The following is a 15439-nucleotide window of genomic DNA, read 5'->3' on the forward strand; positions in this document are numbered from 1 at the left end:
CACACCCCTGGGGCCATGTGTAACACAGGGACAAAACTCCAGCCACGTGGCCATCTGCCGTAGAAGGCGCCCTCACGAACAGCGCAGGCAAGGAACCTTTCTTAGCCCTTGCTCTATGCCACATTTCCTCTTTTTCTTCTCATTTCCTAAAAAAAAGACAATTTCTGGAATGTCAGAACATGGTGGCCCTTTAAAAATAGCCACATTTCCTGTTTTAAATAAGCCACTCTGGAAACCCACAGCTTCTGGGACCCCAGGAGTGACCACTGTAATACTGAAATAAAAACCTGTCACCTGAATCTTGTCCTGTATGTTGTTGTCTGGAAAATGAAAATAGAAACTAATGTGATACAGTGGAACTTAAAGGAATTTTAGTAATTAGTATTTATTCCCAAGGTTGCCAAACTAGCATTGTTTTAACTTAAATGAGCATAATTCACCCGTTGTCTAAGACCTCTGGGTGCATTTACAACCATCTGAACACAGATTTAATTATTGCTGTGTTGTGGGAACGAAGAACTGCCAAGGGTAATATTAAAAGTGGATTATTTAGCAACAGAAATGTTAGCAGCATTAGTAATCAGTGCAATTACCTAGTAGCATCTTCTCACCCGTAATGCCCCCAGTGGCCCTGAGGACATGTGCTTTAGCAGTGACCCCTTTGCCAGTGAGCAATAAGACATCACCACAAATTAGGGCCCTCTGGGCCTGTATCTTGTGCAGTATTCCCCATTGCCTGGGCTTTCAAAGAATTATAAAGAGTACACGTTGAACTTGTAAAGCTACACATAAATGAGTCTCTTGTTCCTCTTCACTCATCTCATCGTCCACATTCAATAAGTACCTTCTGTACACCAGATCCAATGCTGATTCTGGATATACAAAAAGATGAAAGGCCTACACACACCCTGCTTCTCCCAGAAGAAATTTGGTCTCTCTCTCTTCTTTTTCCCTCCAGTTAAAAAAGATTCTTTTATTGCAACTTTAATATCAGTTTGTATTAGTCAGGATTCTCCAGAGAAACAGAACCAATAGGAGATGTATATTATATTTTGTGTGTGTGTGTGTGTGTGTGTGTGTGTGTGTGTGTGAGAGAGAGAGAGAGAGACAGAGAGAGAGAGAGAGAGAGAGAGAGACTTATTATGAGGAAATGGCTTATGTGATTATGGAGACCAAGAAGCCCCACAATCTGCTGTCTGCAAACTGCAGACTCAAGAAACCTGGTAGTATAATTCAGTCCAAATCCAATGGACTGAGAATTAGAAGAGCCACTGTTTTAAATCCCAAATTTTTAAGAAAGAACAACGTTTCAGCTCAACAGATGGGCAGAAAGAAAACTAAAGGTGAATTCCTCCTTCCTCAGTCTTTTTGTTCTTTTCAGGTCCTCAAGGGATTGGATGATGCCCACCCACAATAGGGAAAGCAATCTACTTTACTCAGTGCCCCAATTCAAATGCCAATCTCATCCAGAAACACCTTTGCAGACACACCCAGAAATAATGTTTAATAAGGGCACCCTGTGGTGCAGTCAAGTTGACACATAAAATAAACCATCACGCAGTTGCAAGGCAGTACACAAACCAGACATGGCTCCTTTCCCAGAGGTGTTCCTGCTGGTGGAGAAGTCACTCTAGAAAGAGATTCAGCAATCCATGGTCTGTGGACCAGACATAAATTCTCTTTTTGCCTCTTTCCTTTTCCACCAGTTTTTATCAAACTCCCTACTCTCTAATTCAGATATGTCACACATATGTAAGGCTCCTTGCTTCAAAGTTTTTAAAATAGAATAAAATTTCCAAACTTATATTTATGTGTTCACGAGAAAATGGAAAGAGATATACAGTGAAAAACTCAGTTAATTAGGATGAGCGTTGTCATTTCAACATTGACAAATTTTTTTTTAAGTCAGACACATTTAAAATACTTCTAACTCTAAGAAAAGTGGCAATTAAGGAGTCTCTTGAAGCCAAAAAGTTGACAGAACCTTCGCAAAAAGCTGACTACTGTACCCTGGGGGCAGAGCCCAGGGGCCAGTGGAAGGTATGGATCAACTTTTCAATGTTGATGCCCTTTAATGCTTTAAATAAAAATTGCTGTCATTAGAAATCACTGCTAGGCATCCATTCACAGCTGCGTTCTTCACGACAAACAATAAGCTCCTCAGAGGTTTCTTGGAATATGTGTATAAGAAATGCAGTAGCAATTATGAAAATTCGATATATAGCTGTACAGGAAATTTAACGATCCAAGAAAAACAATGAAAACTATGAAGAATGTATATATCGTGCCTGGATGCAGGTAATACCTGGCTTGATTTGTGAGCCACACTCAGTTTATGACTTTTTTTCCCCTAAATAAAAACCACAAAGTAATAACCACAACTCGTTGTATTTACAACCAAAGCTACACTGAAACAATTGGCAACAATAACAACCTGGGTTGCAATTAAAGGTAACTCAGTTGGCCGGGTGCGGTGGCTCAAGCCTGTAATCCCAGCACTTTGGGAAGCCGAGGCGGATGGATCACAAGGTCAAGAGATCAAGACCATCCTGGTCAACATGGTGAAACCCTGTCTCTACTAAAAATACAAAAAATTAGCTGGGCCTTGTGGCGCATGCCTGTAATCCCAGCTACTCAGGAGGCTGAGGCAGGAGAATTGCCTGAACCCAGGAGGCGGAGGTTGCGGTGAGCCGAGATCGCGCCATTGCACTCCAGCCTGGGTAACAAGGGCGAAACTCTGTCTCAAAAAAAAAGGTAACTCAGTTAACTTACTGACTTGGAAAGGCAAGAGATGGTGGAAGAAGTCAATGCAGAACTCCCTGCCCTCCTATTTTACCCCAACCCCCATCCAGTGCCATTTAAAGATTTTGAGAAATAGTCATATAAATCTAGTTTTTTCTTTCAACGACATGACCTGAATGTTAGCTCAGTTCGAAATGTCCATGACTGCTGCAAAGCAGTGTTTCAGTACAGCAGTACTATTGACACTCTGGTCAGATAATTCTTTGTTGTAGGGACCTGCCCTGTGCTTTTACCCACTAAATTTCAGTATGACCCCCACCCCCTACCATGTTGTAACAACCAAAAATGTCTCCAGACATTGCCAAATGTCCTCTGAGAGGAAAAAAAAAATCACCCTCAGTTGAGAGCCACTGTTACAGGGAGATTTATCACAGAAAGAAGAAATAACCTCAATCCAGATTTCATGGAAGCAACATTTCAAAAAGCTTCAGGCCAGTTCATTTCAGCTCAAAAGACAAAAGGATCGCCCAAATAGAACATTGTTATAACTTTTCTATTGAATTTGTCTTTATATAGTTTATAAATATTTGAAAAGCTTGTATCTGTGTTTTATTTTAGTTTCATTTTGTCGGAATTACTCTGGGTATTTTTGTGGTATGAGATTAGATTACAAGGTAGAAAATGGAATTGATAAAATGACACTTACAGAAAATGAGAGTTTGTCTTACGCTGGTTCAATCAGTCATGGCTCCCCAGGAATCAATTAGATTTCAAACCAAGAGTCACTTGTCAATTAGACTTTAGCTCTGTTGCTTCACCTGATGGACAATAATAAATGGTATCAGTTATTTAAGATCCCCAAATACCTCACAATCTCATATGTCCTGAAGGTTTCTTAAGTAGAAAGAAATACAGAATAATTAGGCACTAAAGATAGGACAGAAGATTTTGTCCCAAAATTCTAACTAAGAATGATGCTTAGGCTCAAGATCACAGTCAACAGAGCAAGGAAGGCCAGTATCACCACCCAAGCTTCCCAAGAGAATGTGAATATCTAAGTCTCATGCCTAAGGAGATATTCCATGGTGTTAGACAAAGCAAAGGGCTAACCAGCTGTAGTCTCAGCTTGTGATAGAGGAAAACACCCTCAGCTAAACCCCTTTATCCAATTCATCTTCCCAAACAAGAAATCTAGTACACAGGAAGGAAGAGATCAGGGGCAGGGGAGGGTGTGGGCAGATGTTCACTTCTAGCTTTTTCAGAGATGTTGCAATGCTGATTTTTCTTTCCTGTTGTCCTGGCCATGCCTGATGGGCAACTTGGTCCAGTTTTGTTTTAAACAAGTGTAGTCACCACAGTAGATCTCTGCAATGGTATGTTAGTTAGGAAGGTCACCAAGATCAGGTCAACATGTGAATGTGACTGGCATCAATGGCCCTCACCTCTGCTTCTCTTGGCCAGACAGACAATTCAGTTCAGTCTCTCAAGAATCTGTGATAAGGTCCCTTCCCGCAAGGGTGGACCTTGCCACAGAGCTCACAGCAAACAAGAACAATTCGAGGTTCACATCTTGGTGCTAAAGGAGGTATGCCATTCTCATCATGATCTTCTTAATCACAGGGTCTTCTTCCAGATCGAGAGCCACTGAAGCATCCCAAAACAGGTCTCTCCTATTAGAGCCTGGCTGCAATCCACTACCAGGTTTGCAGAACCATTGATTTCTCTTCCAAGACAAAAATGCTCTGAGGAGGAAAGACCTCCAGCTTGGCAGAGTAAAGGCCTTATTTTCTTTCCAAACGGCTGGAGAGGATTGGGAAGGGATTGGAAAGGCACCAGTGAGAAGCAAATTCAAATTCCCCTCATCTGAGACCTCTTTGAGGGAAGAGCCTTGGCTTTCTATTTGTTTCCAGTATTTAGCCCAAAACTCTGTTTGGACTCAATATAGAATTGATGTAAACTGAATTGAATCAACCGTATCTTCCATCTATGAAAGAAACTCAACAGCTTTTAGTACTATAAAATTTAGGACAGATCCATAAAATATTCAAGAAGAGCAAATGTTAAGACTATCTGAGGAACAGAGGAAAGAACATTATATTTGACTTCAAAAGGCCTATATAGTTGTATTAGTTTTTTCTCATACTGCTATGAGGAAATGACTGGGTAATTTATAAAGGAAAGAGGCTTAATTGACTCAGTTCTGCATTGCTAGGGAGACCTCAGAAAACTTGCAATCATGGTGGAAGGCAAAGGAAGAGCAGTCACCTTCTTCACAGGGTGGCAGGACAGAGTGAGTGCAAGCCGAGGAAATGCTAGACATAAACCCATCAGATCTTGTGATAACTCACTATCACAAAAACAGCCTGAGGGAAACTGCCCCCATGATCCAGTTCCCTCCACCTGGTTCTGATCCTGATACCTGTGGATGATGGGATTACAATTCAAGGTAAGATTTGGGTGAGGACACAGAGTGGAACTATATCTGTAGTCAACCCCTTTCTGCCTCTTACTGGAGGTGTGGCCTAGGGTAAGTCCTTTCGTTATGCTGAAGCTTAGTGTCCTTATCTGTAAAATGGGATCAAGAATAATATCCCTCCTACTTCACAGACTATTGCAAAGGGAAAACTATAAAATGGGCAGGAAAATGCCTTTCAGCAGACGTTCTTACAACAGAGAATGTGTTAACTCGGTAGAAGTTAAAAGATGTTGAAAACCAGCCTTAAACCTCAACTATCTTCACAACAGCGTTATGGCCTGAAATTTTACTCACCTGGTTCTCCGTAACAACTTATTGCCTTAAAGAAATGCTCTGAGCAAAATAAGAGCATCTACTTGCTATCAAGGGTCAACTGATAGATACCTGAGAGCAGGAAGGGGTCGAGGGTGGGGTTGAAGCTGATGGAAACGAAGGACACAGGAGTGGGACAAAACCTCCATGTCTGAGGCCAGCCCCACCATGACTCTGCTGGGGAAGAAGGGTGAAGAAGACCAGGCTGAGTGCAAAGCCAGTCCAGTATGTTTCAGAGCCACAGGCTCTCTAAGGACAGTCAGGTTCCAGTCCATTCCTCCACCGCCTGTGCTAATCCAGGACTAGAATTAGGATGAGAGGGACCCACAGACCCTCAGCAGCCAGCACAGAGGTAGTTAAATGGCAATCCTTCAGATGCATCGGCTGAAGGCACCTCACTGAGAGATCCCTTATTTTTCAAAACTCTTCCCAGGAGACCACACCGCTGGTTGAGAGGCCTGCTGGGTTCTCCAGTTAGCCCCCTAGCGGGCATGCTTTAACAGTACAGACGTTAACTTCTAGGATGGGGCTTGTGAGTGGCTCCTAAGTATCGTGGAGTTCTGTTGTGGTAAGTGGGCTGCCTGAGACCCAAGGGACTGAGAGGCAGAGCACTGCCATCAGCAGCTTCCTCACATCCCCCTTGTAACTACAGTCTTAGCCACGGTTCTACATACATGTGAAACAAATGTTCAGAGAGTTTTCATTTGAAAAGGCAGCCATGGCCAGGCGTGGTGGCTCACACCTGTAATCTCAGCACTTTGAGAGGCCGAGGTGGGTGGATTATGAGGTCAGGAGTTTGAGAACAGCCTGACCAACATGGTGAATCTCTACCAAAAAGTACAAAAATTAGCTGGACATGGTGGTGCGCACCTGTAATCAGCCACTCAGGAGGTTGAAGCAGAGGTTGCAGTGAGCCAAGATCATGCCACAGCACTCCAGCCTGGACAACAGAGCGACACTCCATCTCAAAAAAAAAAAAAAAAGAAGAAAAGAAAAGGAGAAAAGGCAGCCATTATTCTAAATACCCAGCTTTGCCCCTAAACTTTGCATAGAAACCCCACATAGGAAGGAATGTCTGCTTCTGTCCCTCAGAACAAATCCAAAACTTCCCACTGATAGAAGTGTGGGCTCTCAGAGAAGGTCCCCCACTCCACCCCACTGACTGTGAGCTAAGAGCTGGGCACTTCTGTCTCCCAGCCGCACTCCAGTGGCCTGGGATTGGGGGAACAGATTCACATCCCAGTCCTGACTCTGCCTGGCACTATAAAAGAGCAAACGGCTCATAGCCACCTTCAGAATCATACACCTCTCTCAGCTCCTGACTGAAAAGAAAAGGAACAGAAACTACCTCATTCACACTCACTCCTGCTCGCACACCGGTGGTACAGGCAAGTTTTCAGTTCGTTGAGCTTGTTGCTTTCACTCTGGCGGTGTTGCACAGGCTGTGACAGATGCACTGGGGCCTCTCTGCTGCAGTTTCCCCACCAAGGTATGATATTTACACCATGAAAGCAAGACAGCACCTCCTCACACATAGTTAGGGACACACTGCCAAAGAGAGCCCTGGCAGGGCTTAACGAGTGACCATCTCCACTGAGCCACCTATGCACTCCTGACCTAGGGCCTTTGTTTACTGCTTCATTCATTTGTTCATTCTTGCATGCATGTGTGCATTCATTCAACAAAGATTCCAATACACACTCTGCCTCTTACTGGTAGTGTGCCCTGGGGTAAGTCCTTTTGTCACTTTGGAGCTCAGTGTCCTTATCTGTAAAATGGAATAAAGAATAACTGCCTTTCCAACTGAAAGTGGGGAGCAGACCATGATGGAAAACCAGAGTGGCTGGAGCACAGATGGGTGGGGATGGGTAACACAGGTGCAACTGGGAAGGAGAGCACGACCTATCCAGACAGGGCCTCATGAGCCATGCGTGAATCTTCATCGGTTGTAAGAGTGGTAGGAAGCCATGCGAGGTGCCCAAGCAGGACAGTGAGATGATCATGCTGGCATTTAAAAGAGTTGGCTGTGGCTATTGTGTAAAGGGTGAAGGGGTTCACAAGATTTTTGGGGAGAAATCAAGAGTGGTTCAGATGAGAAATTAGGATAACTTAGACTCAGGTGGTTTTAGTAGAGCTGGGAAAATAGATATGATCAAGAGATATTTAAATGCACAGAAAGAAACATGTGGATGAAGAAGTTATAATGCTGGTGTACAGAACTCCGGGTGGCATGACTAGGTGGGTGGTGGCTGTCCAGCTAAGGAAGAGACACTAGGTGAGAGCCAAAAACAGCAACTCCATTTGGAACATCAGCTAGAGATGCTTTCAGATAGCCAAACAAAGGAGACTGTCAGCTGCATGTACAGGACTAAAGTTCAAAGGAGTGGCCCAAGCCAGAGATATCTGAGGATCACATACATAGCTAGCTCCATGGGCTTGTGACCTGCACAGTCACAAAGGGTCTTATCCTAGCAGGGTGCCATGTTTGATTTCACACTTTGTTGTTACCACTTGAAGTTTTTGAACAAAGGACTCCCACATTTTTATTTTGCACCAGGTCCCCACAAATTATGTAGATGGTCCTTAATATGTCATATCAATAAGATACTGACCACAGTTGAAGCTACAGACATGAATCCATTTGTTCATTCAACAAATATACTCCAGGCATTCTTCTGTGCACTGATGAAATAGCAGACAAAAGAAACAGAAATATCTGTCCTCACAGACTCCATACAATAGCGGATGAAGAAAACAAACGAGATAAATTAGTACAATACATACTATGTGAGATGGTGGGAAGCCTCAGAAGGTAAATAAATAAACACAGGGAGCAGATTAGTCTGCTAGAGCTGCCATTTTAAAAATCCATAAACAACAGTGGCTTAAACAACAGAAATTTAGCCTCTCACTGTTCTGGAGGCTGGAAGCCCAAGATCAAGGTACCAGAAAATTCCGTTTCTGGTGAGTCCTCTCCTCCTGGCTGCAGATGACTGCCTTCTTGCTGTGTGCTCATGTGGCCTTTCTCTGTGCAGGTGGACAGAGCAAGTGCTCTGGTGTCTGTTCTTATAAGGACATGACTCCTACTGGATCAGGGCTCCAACCTTATGACTTCATTTGACCTTAGTGACCTCCTTAAAGTTCGTGTCTCCAAGTACAGTCACATTGGTTGTTAGGATTTCAGTGTGTGAATTTAGGGGGACATAGTTCACTTGGTCTCAGTGGGTGGGAGTGTTGGGGGCAAAGGGTATAACAGAGACTGTTAGCTCTCCCCCAGGTCACCTACAGCTTTTGTGGGTAGTTCTTGTTCATGCCCATGACATTTCACCTCAAGCTTCAATGTTTTTCTATGGGAATGTTAAGGAATGAATGTCTCCAGGATGATCCTCAAATAATTGTAAAAGCAGATGACGAATATACCCCAGCTTTCTTGCTCCTGAGCAGGTCAATTCTGAGATGTGCTCTACCTAATTTCTTGGAGGGTCTCCCACAGTTGTGATACCTCTGACTGACTTTCATTCCTTCCCTTTTCTACTCCCCTATGACCTCACTATGTTTCAGTAAATATTTACATATGTGTGTGTGTATGTGTGTATATATTAAATATATTATAGAGTATATATTTATATATTAAATGTATATTATATGTCAAATATATTAAGTATATGATATATAATATGTAATATATAATAAGAAATATAAATATATAATTATATTTAAATATATTTTAAATATATAAAATTTAAATATAAATATATATATTTATAATTATATATAAAATATGATATATAATATATATTATATAATATTTATAAATATATGATATAAATTACATATTAAATTATATTATATATAAATTATATATCATATATATTAAATATGTTTTATATTATATAATGAATATGAATATATTGTAAATATATTTATATATTATATATAACATACACACACACACATATGTATATAGCACTGGAGAAGACTTCAATGAGGTGATGTTTGAATAATGTCCCAAGAAGGCAGAGAGCAAGTCATGGGGACATCTGGAGCTCAAGTGTTCCAGACAGAAAGAACAGCAAGTACAAAGACCTCAGAGTTCTAGGTGCACCAGTAAAGCTGGTAGAGAGAGACAGGAATAGAGCAGCAGGAAACGGGATCAGCTGGGGACAATGTGAGGCTACACTGTAGGGCAATGCTGGCCAATAGAAATAGAATGTGAGCCACGGATATAATTCTAAACTTTCTAGTAGTCACACTTTAAAAAGAAACAGGTAAAATAGACTTAATAAATTTTGTCAATATATCCAAAATACTATTTTTTTCTATATGTAATCAATATAAAAGAATTTATCAAAAAGATTTTTTACATGCACCTGTAGTCCCAGCTACCTGGGAGGCTAAGGTGGGAGGATCACTTGAGTCTAGGAGTTCGAGGCCAGCCTGGGCAACATGGCAAGATCTGTACCATCTCAAAAGTGTTGGGGGTTGGGAGGTGCAGTATTTTAGTTTCTTTTTCATCAATATATCTTCAAATACTGGTGTATAATTTATGATTGCAGCACATGTCAATTTGGATGCTAAATTTTCATTAAACATATTTAACCCATATTATCGGCTAAATTGCAGTTCCTCAAAATTTATATGTTGAAATCCTAACCCCAAGGACCTCAGAATGTGATTATATTTGGAGAGAAGGCCCTCAGAGAGGTGATTATCGTAAAATGAGGTCATATAGGTGAGCCCTAATCCAATACGACTGGTGTCCTTACAAGAAGAGAGATCAGGGCACAGACACTCAGAGGGAAGACAGTGTAAGACAGCAGAAGATAGCCATCTGCAAGCCAAAGAAAGACACCTCAGAAGAAATCAACCCAGTGACACTTTAAAATCAGACTTTTCACCCTTCAAAATCATGAGAAAACAGATTTCTGTTTAAGCCAGCCAGTCTGTGATACTTTGTATGGCAGCCCCAGTAAACAATTGCAACCTGTATTTAGCTTTCTAAATCTGAAACTACATAAAATTCGCACTTGGAAAAATAGATTCACACACACGTGAGTTGTTCCAAATACACTTCTGAGTTCCTCATTTGCTCAGGTTCCATTGCAAAGGCTCAATAACCACATGCGACTAATGGCTACTCTGCTGGACTGTATAGCTCTAGAGCCTATGGACCATAATAGCAACTTTGGTTTTGACTGTCAGTGAAGTGGAATGACAGTAGAGATTTTTGCATAGAAGAATGACATATTCGCCATAGCTGCTGTGTTAAGAATAGAGTAGGAGGCAAGTATGGAAGCCGAATGTCCAGTGAGAAGGCTAGTATGATCTTTGAGGAAGAAATTATGGTTGCTTAGACTGGGATGTAGCAATGGAGTTGGTGAAAGTGATCTGTTTCTGGATATATTTCTAAGTATAGCTGGCAGGATTTCCTGACGGATTGGATGTCAAATGGTAAAAATCAAGAATGATGACAATTTATCCCAAGCCCTGACTTCTGAAATAAGAATCTTTTAAAGTTGAGATATAATTTACATACCAAAAAATACATCTTTTAAAGGCATACAATTCAGTGGTTTTAGTATTACTCACGAAGTTATACAACCATCACTAAGATCTAATTCCAAAACATTTTACCACTCCAAAAAGAAATCTCATACCCTTTAGCAGTCATTCCCACTATTTCCTTCCTCCAACTCCTGAAAATCACAAATACTTTATGCCTCTATGGATTTTCCCATTCTGGACATTTCATATAAATGGAATCATACATTATGTGGTCATTTGTGTCTGGTGTTTTTCACTTCATGTAGTGTTTCTAATATTCATCAGGAGGGTGTGGTATCCTAAAATCCAAGCACAGAAAATATTCAAAGAAGAGGGAATGATCAGTTAGTTATACTGAATACTGCTGAGAGAAGACATAAAGGAAGAAGTTTATTGGTGCACTTGACAGAGGATTGGCGGTAGTGATGTAAAAAACCTGACTAGAGCAAGTGAAACCCCTAGAGAAATTGGGGGGCAAGAGGGAAGGGGTCTGTGTTCAAGAGAAACCTAAAAGAAGTCAAATTGAAAAAGGAAAAGGCGGCCGGGCACAGTGGCTCAAGCCTGTAATCCCAGCACTTTGGGAGGCTGAGGCAGGTGGATCACGAGGTCAAGAGATCGAGACCATCCTGGTCAACATGGTGAAACCGCGTCTCTACTAAAAATACAAAAAATTAGCTGAGCATGGTGGTGCGTGCCTGTAATCCCAGCTACTCAAGAGGCTGAGGCAGGAGAATTGCCTGAACCCAGGAGGCGGAAGTTGCGGTGAGCCGAGATCGCACCATTGCACTCCAGCCTGGGTAACGAGGGCGAAACTCCTGTCTCAAAAAAAAAAAAAGAAAAGAAAAGAAAAAGGAAAAGGCATTTCAGATTCTCTGCCTCTTCTTTAAGAAATCAAATAAAAATTTAAAAAAATGTGTGTGTATAAAGGATGAAATGGATTCTGAGGATATTCTCAACAGTCTGAGTTCTCTCTTCTTTGAGAAGCAGCCATATGGACCTCTGCAAATATTTAGGCATTTTATTTTAAGATGCGTAATAGTTTGCGGAAACTATTTGGAAGGCCTTATAAGTATACAGTTGGCTTGATCACAACATCCAGCTAAGGAACTGAAAGCCAGAAAATCAGACTACCTAATAATTCAGGGAAACCAGAATACTTTGATATTGTCAATCTACATAACAAACAGAGACTCTCCTGAAAGAAAAAATGGTATTTGGGGGAGAATAAAGCTTTGCAATTAGAACGCACAGGCCATAGTAAACTGTGTGTGTAGTTGGGAAGGTAAAGAAAGACAAAGATCTTTAAAGGAAAAGTGAGGAGGATTACATAATTGTTTTGAGATAATTATTCTTGGCTGCAAAGATCAATAACAAGTATGGTGCCAGTTCAAGGTTAAACAGATAGTTGCTGGGCAATGTTCCTACAGAAGTATTTTTCTGTGTTTGTGTTGAGATCACAATGACCTTTGTGCCATGTTGTGATTTTTACAGTCTTCTGTGACAGTTTTTGTTATCAGTCTTTTATGCATAAGAATGTATCCATCATGGCCTTCTTTGACTTTGTCAAGATTTTGTTTGTTTGTTTTCTAAACACAAGTTACCAAGAGGACCTTTTTATTAAAAAAAAAAAAAAAAAAAAAAAAACTTCTTGCAGTATGATTGCTTCTTTTTATGGGAAACTCAGATAACCTAAAGTCAAACCTGATGAAAAGGCACCTGAATTTAATCAGACACAGGAAGAACATGTTCAAAGCTATGAGTGAACACCACATTATAGAGGACCATAAAGAGGAAAGCCAACACCTTGAGCAGGGTAATACCTGGCTCTTAGTAATAGAATGGGAAGTTTTCTGGTAACATGAAACAATTAAGACACATCAAGAAAAGCCAAGAATAGAGAACCAAGTTATACCAGAGAAAAACATTGCTTTGCTGGACCTCAAGGGAAACATTTCAGTGTCAGGCCATAACAGTAGAGATAGAAATAGAGAAAATGTTACAGGAGCTGGCAAAAATGTTTAAGGAGAGAGTTCTCATCCCAGACTTTCTCAAGGAAACAAAGAAGGATATCAGAAGGCAATGAATGTGACTTACACATCAAATGAAAAGAGACACAGCAAAAGCTGGACTTCTTATATATGAATATAAGAATCTTCAAGAGGAAAACTTTACCTCAAACGGTAATTAGAAATTGCCATTCTAATAACATTTCTAACCAGAAACTAGGGAAACTAAATGTAGCTTAGGAAGGAATGTGGCAGAAACATAAACTGTACAACAGGAAGAAGCTGCAGTTCAGAAGGTAATTGAAAATTTAAAGAAACAGATTTCAGAATTAAAAATCAAAACCTCTTGCAATTTTACTAAGAGAAGATCAATACTTCAAAAGAAACTTGGTTGTGCTAACATAGGGAACCAAAATTTTTTAGTTATATATCAAAGCTCAATCTCTTTAATTTTTTATATCAAAAGCTCAGTTTTTATATCAAAGCTCAATCTTTAGAAAGACATAATTTCCTTCTAATTATAGCCAACTTGATCACAGACAAAATTTCTTTTATAAATTCATCCTTCACATACCTTATTACAACTTACTCAGACTGTCAATGACATGCTTTAGCCTTTTGCTTTGTCCTGTTTCCTCTTTCTTAACTAGTCATTTTTTAATAAATAATTCACTACACAAAATTATTTCTCATACAAAATTTTTTTTAATCTTCCTTACCAAAAATACATCTTTATACCTATACCTTTCTTCATATGTCTCATTCTCTCACTTGCTGGTTCCTTTCTATCTTGTTTTATGTCTTTCCTAAATTTGCTTCTGGAAACAAGCCTCTGGATTGAGACAAAATTATTTTTTTCTCAATAAGGACACCATTTCTATCAGAAAGGCTGCATAGAAGAAACTGATGTTTATTTGGGGATATAGCATTGCAATGGGAACACACACACTGTAGTAAACTCCTTGACTACAAGGATCCAGAACAAGAGTAGTGTTAGCTCAAGGTTGAAAGGCAGTTGCTGGGCAGCTGTCCCCATAGGAGTATTTTTTGCATAAGATTGTAATGGCCTTTGTGTAAAGTTGTGTTTTTTGCAGTCTTTTATCTTTTATCTTTTATTCTTGTTATCAGACATTTATGCATGAGAACCTTCTCTTCATGGCCTTCCCTGGATCTACTTGTCAAGATTTTTTTCTTTGACACAATGAACTCCATTTTGATTCTGACAACTTTCATAGTGTCCACCTAAGATAGAATTTTATTTTCTTTTCACTTCAGACACTATCATATTTATTCAATCTTTAAAGTATTCAAAGGCGAGCAGCAGCATTTGAATCTTTTTCTATTCCTAATGAAAATAAAAATGTCTTCCCAATTTCCTGAGTGGGAATTGAGGCCAAATAGAAGATAGTTTTCCACAGGGAAGGTCTTCCAATAGACCAGAAGTGGGAAAAAGTATATGTAGTAGACATAATACTTGCCAGCCTCCCCAACATCTATTCCCTTTATTCTGCTAAATTCCCCCAAATTCATTCAGGTACACGCACCTTCCCCTAGGGCAGAGTTTCTCTATCTTGGCACTATTGACATTCTGAGCCAGCTAATTCTTTGGACATGGAGGGATGGGCTGTCCTGTGCACTATAGCATTCCCAGATGTTTAGCCTCTTCCCTGGCCTCCACCCTCTAGACTCCAGTACCACACCTCCCTCCCTCCAGTTGCTCCATGGATGCAAAATCATTTCCCCTTGAAAACCACTGCTTCGGGGGCAGAGCACAGTTGTTCAGGCCTAAGTCAATTATTACAATCCCATTCTGGCCCACAGTTATCTTTTCAAGGGGAAATCAATGTCCCAGTTCAGTTCAAGAGTATTACAGCAAATGTTTCTTTGTTAGCTCCAAGGAATGAAATTCTCACTCCCTTTAAGTTCTTCCTCCCTCCCTCTTAGAGTTTCCTGAAACTCTACGAACTAGGGCTTTCATTTTCCCTGCAGTAGGGGAAAAAGTCAGGCTTAGAATGAAAAAAGCCAGGCTTAGAATGAAGCTGACATCACATGAGGCTAAACAGAGACACTGAGAGAAACTGAGTTCTGATTACATTTTCACATTGCTAAGTCAGTTCTGACCCTGAATTATGAATGTATCTCCTTGTTTTGTTTGTTTGTTTAAAACAATTTCAGTTGGGTTTTCTGTTACTTGGTACGTTAAAAGAAAAACTTCAGATAAATTAGATTTAGGAGTTTAACTGAGCAAAACAAATCTATGTGTGAATCTCTCAGAAGCAGTAGAGATTCAGAGAGCTCTGCTCCACAACATGGACAGGAAGCATTTATGGACAGAAAACCGAAGTGAGGTACAGAAACA

General features: G+C 40.4%; 1 long non-coding RNA gene across 3 annotated transcripts in view; it reads right to left on the minus strand.

Moving 5' to 3' along the window:
- LOC144580253 (uncharacterized) overlaps positions 1-15439 on the minus strand; it is a 138890-nt gene that overhangs the window by 31978 nt on the left and 91473 nt on the right. For all 3 annotated transcript variants that reach the window (XR_013529499.1, XR_013529498.1, XR_013529500.1), the window contains exon 4: positions 3449-3560. This is a non-coding gene — a long non-coding RNA (uncharacterized LOC144580253). The remainder of the gene's footprint in view (positions 1-3448; positions 3561-15439) is intronic.

The sequence above is a fragment of the Callithrix jacchus genome, chromosome 18 (genome assembly GCF_049354715.1).
Source record: "Callithrix jacchus isolate 240 chromosome 18, calJac240_pri, whole genome shotgun sequence".
NCBI lineage: Eukaryota > Metazoa > Chordata > Mammalia > Primates > Cebidae > Callithrix > Callithrix jacchus.